Source organism: Zea mays, chromosome 2, assembly GCF_902167145.1.
Source record: "Zea mays cultivar B73 chromosome 2, Zm-B73-REFERENCE-NAM-5.0, whole genome shotgun sequence".
Lineage (NCBI taxonomy): Eukaryota > Viridiplantae > Streptophyta > Magnoliopsida > Poales > Poaceae > Zea > Zea mays.
The window spans coordinates 110,570,068-110,579,258 of record NC_050097.1 but is presented as its reverse complement, the minus strand read 5'-3'; the positions used below and the strand labels follow the sequence as shown (position 1 = coordinate 110,579,258).

At 45.0% G+C, this 9,191-nt stretch overlaps 1 pseudogene; it reads left to right on the top strand.

Annotated features, from left to right (window-relative positions):
• The first annotated feature begins 5,018 nt into the window (after window positions 1-5,018).
• LOC103648844 (uncharacterized) lies at window positions 5,019-6,104 on the top strand (annotated as a pseudogene).
• Window positions 6,105-9,191: the final 3,087 nt, after the last annotated feature.

Sequence of the window (9,191 nt, the reverse complement as noted above, 5' to 3'; positions counted from 1 at the left end):
ATAAACCATTGTGCCTCTTGTGTTGTCTTTCTCTGTGATCATTATGATTCGCAAGAGCTAGCTCTATAGCCACTTAGTTCTATTGCACTAACATCTTTATAACCAAGCTTGTGGCTATTTAGTATTGAATTTTACAGGATCACCTATCCACCCCCCTCTAAATGCTCTCAATTGGTATCGGAGCCGTTCTCTTCACGTAAGGGACTAATCGCCCGAAGAGATGGATCCTAAGGGAAAGGGGATGGTGGTCAACGATAAGGAGAAGGAGTCCATCTTCAACGAGCCAAGAGATGACAAGCCCACTGACTCTGGCTCGAGTCACAAGAAGAAGGATGGGAAGAAGAAGAGGCGCATCAAGAAGATCGTCTACTACGATAGCGATGAATCTTCCTCTTCACCAAGAGACGACAACGAGAAAAAGAAATCGGTTAATTCAAATTTTTCATTTGATTATTCTCGTATTCCTTTCAATTCCAATGCCCATTTGCTTTCAATTCCTCTTGGTAAACCTCCACACTTTGATGGAGAGGAATACTCTTTTGGAGTCACAAAATGTGTAGTCATCTATTCTCTCTCCATCCTAGTATTTGGGAGATAGTTGAAAATGGAATGCAATTTGATAGTACGGATAACCCTGTGTTTATTAATGAGAAAATTCATAAAAATGCACAAGCTACCACTGTTTTGCTAACATCTTTGTGCAGGGACGAGTACAACAAGGTGAGTGGCTTGGACAACGCCAAGCAAATCTGGGACACCCTCAAAATATCACATGAGGGAAACGATGTCACCATGATCACCAAAATGGAGTTGGTGGAAGGCGAGCTGGGAAGGTTCGCTATGATCAGGGGAGAGGAGCCAACACAGACGTACAACAGGCTCAAGACCCTGGTCAACAAGATTAGGAGCTATGGGAGCACGAGATGGACGAACCACGACGTCGTCCAACTTATGCTCAGGTCTTTTACTGTTATTGACCCTCATCTTGTGAACCTCATCCGTGAAAATCCTAGGTACACAAAGATGACGCCCGAGGAGATACTTGGAAAATTTGTGAGCGGGCGCATGATGGTCAAGGAGGCAAGGTATGTTGATGATGCATTAAACGGCCCCATGCCCATCTACGAGCCGCAGCCCGTTGCGCTCAAGGCAACAAGCAGCAAGGAGGCGCTACCAAACAAGGTAGCACAAGTAGAGGCTGCCGGGCTCAACGAGAGTGAAATGGTGCTTATCATCAAGCGCTTCAAGACCGCTCTTAAAGGACGCAAGGAGTACCCCAACAAGAACAAAACAAGGGGAAAGCGCTCCTGCTTCGAATGTGGTAAGACTGGTCACTTTATTGCAAATTGTCCCGATAATGATAGTGACCAGGGACAAGAAAAGAACGGGAAGAGGGAGAAGAAGAAGGCCTACAAGAAGGCGAAGGGTGTCACACCCGGTTTTAAGGAACAAAGTCGGGTGCATCTCATACATGCGCCAAAGGAGACAACATATATAATAACAGAGTGTATAGAGATAAATGTCACAATATAATCAGAGTACTTTATTACATAGCGGAAGTCTTACAAAATAAGAGATAAATATCGCAGGATCTAAAATCTATCCTTGGCGCCAGAAAGCTGACTGGGAAACGCCACCTAGATCAAATCGAATGCCTCAGAGTTAGGCGGCTCCTCTTCGACCACCTGTTCTTCTCCTGTGGGGGGTGTGAGACAGCAAGAGTGAGCTCACATACGTTCATAGCTCAACAAGTCGTGGGGAATAATGTGGCATGAACTCACCAAAGGTGGGAGTTCATGAAGTGTAAGGCTGATCAATGAAGTAAAGGCTGAAGCTGAGCATTGCTTTTATAAGTTGGTCAGAATTTTATTAGCAATTACTAAGTGTAAGTAAATACCAAACCTTAATAATAATAAAGAAAAGTAATAGTAAAATAATCCCAAATGTGATGCAAATGTTAAATTAAATTTAAGTTTCATAGATTAATCATGTGAGGGTCCGAGCTGCTCATGACCGTGAGCACGGCTAGTATACTAGTTTTACACTCTGCAGAGGTTGCGCATCTTTACCCACAAGTCATGTTACCCATCTGCCAAGAGATGGCCAATCCCATACACCTCTACCGAGGAGGCGAGGCAGGGTAACACTACGAGGCCTTTACAAAGTTCCACTAGCTTCAGAAATCCCGCTACAGTTTATAGGAAGCTCCAGTGCAGGAATCCCTCGCCTAACCGCCATCGCAGCAAAATCAACCCAAGGACCTCCCTACACTGACCACTCCCCTACTGCCCTTGCCCCTTTCAGGTAAGGAAGTCATCCACTAGCTTTCCTAGTTAATCAGCCAAGGGCGTCCGATTATACCCTTGTGGTAGCACTGTTTTCCCGGGTGGTCGCTCCATGTTCCCATTAACATAATGATCTTAACATGAACAATAATAATAAAAATATAATAAAAGTGTAATTATGAATAGTGCATCTCTATACCCAAATCCACATAAAGCAATAGCAGGTACTACCCAAAAATGTTTCAGTGGTAAACAAGGTATAAAGATAACCAAAACTGGGGTAACCTATTGGGTCCCATCAAAATTAACCTATGCAGATCATTATAATTAATAAGAACATGACTAGGAAAAAGTAAGTGATCAAGGGCACAACTTGCCTTCAATGACCTCCTGCTCAGCTACTTCTACTTGCTGAACCTCAGATTCCACACTGGCTTGCTCGTCTACTCGCATCAACACAATACATACAGGGTATAGCAAAAATTAACATCACACCAAACATGTAATTAAAATACACAATAAAAATCTACACATTAAAATAAAATCCTAGAAACAGGAATCATAATTTTTGGTATTATAGATTTCAAGTTATGAATTTTCAAAGGTTTTATGTGCTTAAAATAGAATTAAATGAGAATTAAATTTTCTTACTATTTTCATGTCAAAAGATAGATTCTAAGTGAAAGAGAATAATATTACAGAATTTTAGAAAGTGGAATGGCTCAATTTGGACCAAGTATGGATTTTCTATGAATTTATCAAGTTCTAGTAATTGTTTTCATATTAAAATCTATTTTCAATTCATTTATTCAATTTTAAGTCAGCTCTGGACTGGGCCTCAATTTCTGCAAAGTACAGGGGTCTCGGGGTAAAAATCTGTAGACTCAGAGTACAACACCAATGGATGGCGGGTTATTTTCTTAGAACCAGAGGGTTCCATGAGTAAATATGCTAGGCCGAAGGGGTATGGCATGCTCGTGGCCGTTGGATTCAAAACTGGTGGTCCAGATTAGATCTAATCTCTCCCAAACCGGTACCAAATAGCGGACGCCCGATCGCGATCCTACGACCAAGACCCAACGCATCCCTTGATCTAATATAAGCCGCACGATCCCAGATCCACGCTCCCAGAATCATCTTCGTCCCTGTACTGAGCACGCGGTAGCAAAGGACCTCTACCGCGGCGGCTCCATCAATGGTAAGCAGGTCGGTTAGCCACCGTCGCCCCAACCCGAGCTCCAATCGGTGCAAACAGAGAATAAGAAGATGCAGAGCCTAATGGAGGTAGTCGGCATTAGTGGTGATGGTGATGCCGCCCCCAATCCAGCGACACGGCGGTGCTCTGCCCATCGACGGAGAACATGCCGGCGCGAACCACACCTAGATTTTGGTGCCCAACCACACGGCCCGGCGCTAAACCATCCTAAGGGCATAGCGAACAATCAGAGCGACTTCTTACCGATGATCGAAGCATGGAGATTCCTGGTCACGCGAGCGACGGTGTTGCAGTGGAGATCACGACGCCGGTGAGCAATTGGAGCGGCACCAGTGGTCGAAGACGGCGAACACGTTGGCGAGGAGGCGAAGACGGGGACGACGTCAGACTCGAACCCGCCCATGACGTTCTGCAACCCGCCCGCGCGCGTTCTTGGCGAAGCCGGACATGGGCGGCGGATCCACTCTCCCTCTCCTCTTGATTCTCTCTCTCCAGCGAGGATCTCTGCTCCCCAAGGTATCTGCGGCGGCTTCTAGTTGGCGCAGACGGAGGTGGGGGTATCGGGACCCGATCTATAGGGATGAGGAGTCCCCAGGTTGGTGCGAGGTACGCGAAATTCATGGGATTCCGTTGCCGCAAGCTTCGGTCCAGAGTTGACGACAGAAACGAAGATAGTGCTGGCCAACGGGACCCACTCGGCAGAGGAACACGGGAGCGGCCAGCGAGAAACCTGCAGGAGGGAGGCGTGGGCCGCGAGCGCCATTCGGCCCAGGAAGCGCAGGTTTGACCTTTTCTTATTTTCATTTTATTTTCTATTTCCTTTTCCCAAATCCAAATGTTCAAGCTAAATTCAAATGTTTTGAATTCCAGATTTCCAATATCCAACATAATCCTAATGTGATTATAAATACTACTATTTGCAATAATTTTTATTTATTTTCCTTCCTATTATTCATTTGTGGGAGGAATAATTTACTTATTTTTAAATCTTCTTTTTCTTTTTCTAAATTCTTGAATTTCTCTTAGATCCTAAATTCCACTTTGGAGTTTAATATATTTCTTTTCACATTATATTTATATTATCACAAACACACGCACAATAAAATCCCAATATGATGCATATTCCATTTTTTGTATCTTTTGTTTTTAATTAATCGTTCTCAATTATAGGCATGCTCTTGTTATGATGAATATATGGCCTCATTCTTCTTGACTTCAGGTTTTCCTTTTTTGGGGGGGGCTGGGGAAGAAAAGACTGGTTTTTGTTCATCAAATACTAGTAACGTTCCATTTTCATTTCCCCTGCCCAATTTATGGTTATGGACTGCCTCTATTTTGTTTCTAGTTGTGCAAGTTTGCATTGCTGTTGCCTACACCCTTTTGGCTAGCTGCAGGTCTGCAGCTGTTGCCCTTGCCATTTAGATTTCTGGAGCTTTTTTACTAGCCATTTGTTTCTTGTGGGCATGTATGTAACGTAATGGTGTCGACTTGCGATGAAAACAGCTTTGTAATGCTTTCCTGATAATAGATTCTGGTGTTTAACAGATGGATCTGTACAAGGGCCGCAGTGCGCCAGTGAACTTCGAATGGAAGAAGTAACTGCGGGCCTCTCAAACTATCGCATGGCAATATGCGAGGGTCAAGGTCAGGAGGATCATGCAGTGATGATGGCAATTGACAACCCACCTGACTGCATCCCCCCTGGGGTTGGGACCAAGATTGCATTGAAGTTGATAACCTTGTGCCAGGAATTGCTTCTCAGGCAAACCAGATGCCTATGCAGTATGGCGACCGCGACCGTATCCAAGAACTAGTTTCTATTGTACCACATGGTGTTCGTATGCTGGCTGAAAGTCTTGAAAATGGCAGAGCATCTGAGTTGCAGAACTATGTACAAAATGGCATTCCCGAACAGTGGATGGTTCCAGCAGATCAAAGAATGGAATCCACCTCGAGCCGCCTGCAACATGTTTTAAAATGTCTTCAGGGAGTTGGACCCTTTGGACACCATCTCGGTCCGGAATGTGCAATAATGATACCAAAGCCTGAGCCAAATGTTGTTGTCGAAAATTTGTTTAGGCAGATAGCAAGCCCTCATATCACAGACAACAAATTGAGGAATACAGCGAGCCCTCAGATGTGTGCGTTGGAGGATTTAGAGTTCGGCAAGAGATTTTTATACTCTCTTATCTTTGTCGGTAAGTCTCTTCACTTTATTGTGATTTGTGAACAAATAACCTACTGCTTCCAAAGTCCAGGACTTTGAGGCCCTGTCAGCAAATATACAGTTTATGTTTCCTTTTTTCAAGTATAATTATGTAATTCTAAGTGAATATGCGGTTTCTTCTAAATATCATCTACCTGTTTGAGACAGGAATGGCCTTTGTTTGTGCTACAACTGCTAAGACATCTTCCTTCCATCTTGCAGGAATAACCTGGAAGATGAAGTTGTACTGACTGTGGACTATATTAAATCGTTGAAGTTTCTGTCCATGGTTCATTTTGAGTCCCAAATTTGGAGGAAATTTGGTTAGAAGAATTTTCAGGCATCCAATAGAGCTGCAACAGATAGGGCAAAGGTCATATAATAGTGTTTTTCTTGTTTATCTTACCTCATAATAGGACTGTCACAATTGTCAAATCAATTCCTTTTATTCTAACATGGTAGCCCATGATATGTTATGTTCAATGAAACCACTAGGTAGAATTTGCAACTGCACATGTCATGAGTTTCCTTCAATTTGCTCATGCATGAGCATTTCAGCCTTTTACTTACATTTGAATTTTTGTCGCGGACGGACTCCTCTGAAGTGAACATACTTCGGACTCCTCTGAATAGATCGCGGACGGTCCGGCCACTTGGCTCGGACGGTCCGCCAGACCCATGACTTAGCAACTTTTCTAACACGCTTTCGAAAAGATTTTTAACTCTCGAAACTGGAAGCGCTGTTAGACCTCATGCAAATGCAACCACTAGATGCTCTATGAGGCACTAAGTTTTACACAGGCCAAAGTCATTGACCCCTCTTAATAGTATGGCCATCTAGCCTACTAATACGGTCAAATGTATTCTCTAAACTCCTGGAGACCGGCAAAAACAAAAACATATGTTATACCTTTGCCTTAACTTGATCCACAACCAATGCTTATAAGTCTCTAAGATTTTCTGTTCTCTGTGGTCCAACCTGAATTCTTATTTCTTCAAGAACTGTTAGTCCACAAATAGTGGTCAATAATTACCAAAACATCACTAAGGGGCCTAGATGATTCACACGCGCTCGCGGGAGTACGGACTCCGATCGGAGTTGCAGAAGCCATGGTGGCCATTACAGCGGGAGGAGCGGCTCTGGCCGTGTGGAGGGCTGGCCGCAAAGGAGCGGCGGCAGTGGAGAGGGTGGCGGCACGCTCACCGCTGTGGGCTGCGTTTGCGGTGGCCGCGCCTGGGCGGACGCCTCCAGGGGCCTAGGTGCCGGTGTCTGCCATGGAGAGGGAGGGGAGGAGGCAGTTGAAAGGGAAATGTGCCCTTGGGCCATTTCTAAGGATTTTGGTGATTAAGTGTCCAACACAAATGCCTTTACTATTAATAAGTGTCAAATGGTGGATGAAGTGAAAATCAACACAAAGGTATGATTCTAGACTTGGTATATTGGTTTTTGTGTACTAACATATTTGTCTAAGTGCTAGAATCAGAGAAAACACAAAAAGGAAAAAGACTTGGCTGGAGCTGCCAAGACTCTACGCAGTCTGGGTGCACCGGACTGTCCGGTGGTGCACCGGACAGTGTCCGGTGCGCTAGGCTGGCGTCTGGTCAACTGGCCGCTCTTGGGAATTCGCCGGCGACGTACGGCTAAAATTCACCGGACTGTCTGGTGGTGCATCGGTCTGTCCGGTGAGCCAACGGTGGGCCGCGCAATCCGCGCGTGACGCGTGGCCGAGCCAACGGTCTGATGGGGGCACCGGACAGTGTCCGGTGCGCCAACGGCTCCAAATCTTCAACAGTCGGCTGCGCCAATTTAGGAAAGCAATCTGCACCGGACACTGAACAGTGCCTGTCCGGTGGCACACCGGACTGTCCGGTGCGCCACCCGACAGAAGGCAAGAATTGCCTTCCTGGATTGCTCTCAACGGCTCCTAGCTGCCTTGGGGCTATAAAAGGGACCCCTAGGCGCATGGAGGAGTACATCAAGCATACTTTGAACATTCTAAGACTCCCGCACTTCATCTTCGCACACTCGATTGACATTCTTAGTGATTTGAGCTCCGTTCTAGTGGTGAACTTGGTGTGTTTCATTTGAGCTCAAGTCTTGGCTTGTGTGTGTGCGTATTGCTAGGATTTGTGTGTGTTGCTTTTCCCTCCCTTACATCCGTGTTTCTTTGTGATCATCATTTGTAAGGGCGAGAGGCTCCAAGATGTGGAGATTCCTCGCAAACGGGGTATAGTGAAAGAAAGAAAAACACCGTGGTATTCAAGTGGATCTTTGGATCACTTGAAAGGGGTTGAGTGCAACCCTCGTCCATTGGGACGCCACAACGTGGATTAGGCAAGTGTTGTACTTGGCCGAACCACGGGATAAACCATTGTGTCTCTTGTGCTTGTTTTCATTGTGACTATTGTGTTTCACAAGAGCTCGGTCCTTAGCCACTTGATTTCGTTGTGCTAACCCTTAATCAAGTTGTGTGGCTTTAAGTTTTAAGTTTTTATAGGATCACCTATTCACCCCCCCCCTCTAGGTGCTCTCAGCAGTACGACAGCGGACGAAGATGGAGGGGGAGGGGTCTGGGTGGCAGCCGGGCTAGGTCGTGTCGACAACGACTGGAGGTGGGAGGGAAGGGGGCTGACGGCTGCAGGGAGAAGGGGAGGAGAAACCTAGCTTTTTTTTCTCGAACGCGCAGGAGAGTTGCGCATCTTTTATATTAGAGAGAACAAAAGGTCTGACAAGATGAGGACCTTGGTACCATGTTAGATAGACTGAAACCCTAAACCCTGACCCTAACCAGGGTTGAGAGATGTATTTATAATGAGAGTAGTTGGGTCTACGTTCATTACATAAACACAACCCATCAGTACACAGTTGCTCTAACATTTTCTACACTATTCGGTGTAATGATGAATGGAGGAGTTGGCTGCCCAAATTTTAGGTTGTGCCTCAAAAAGTATTCCCACGACTTACATGGGTCTTCCCTTAAGTAATAAAAGACTCAATTCTGGTGATCTTATTCCGTGGATTTAGAAAATTGCAAGTAGGTTTCCAGGTTGGAAAGCTAATCTCTTAAACTTATCTAGGAGAATAATCTTAATTAAATCTGTGCTCTCTGCCATACCAGTCTATCTGCTTGTTGCCCTCAATGTTCCAAAATGGGTTATTAAGCCCTTGACAAAATTAGGAGAAATTTCTTGTGGAATGGCAGAAAAGAGACTCGTGGAGGAAACTGTCTTATAGCTTGGGAGAAGGTTACTAGGCCTTATGAGTTGGGAGGCCTTTGAATACCAAATCTCGTCATTATGAGTTGGGCTCTGCAAATGATTTGGTTGTGGTTTCAGAAAACAAGCCCTGCTAAGCCTTGGAGTGGCCTCGATCTTAATATCTCACCCCATGCTAGAGCCTTATTTCGGATAGCTTTAATCACCAATATTAGTAATGGAGTCACAACTTATATTTGGACAGATAAATGAATTCATGGGACCTCTA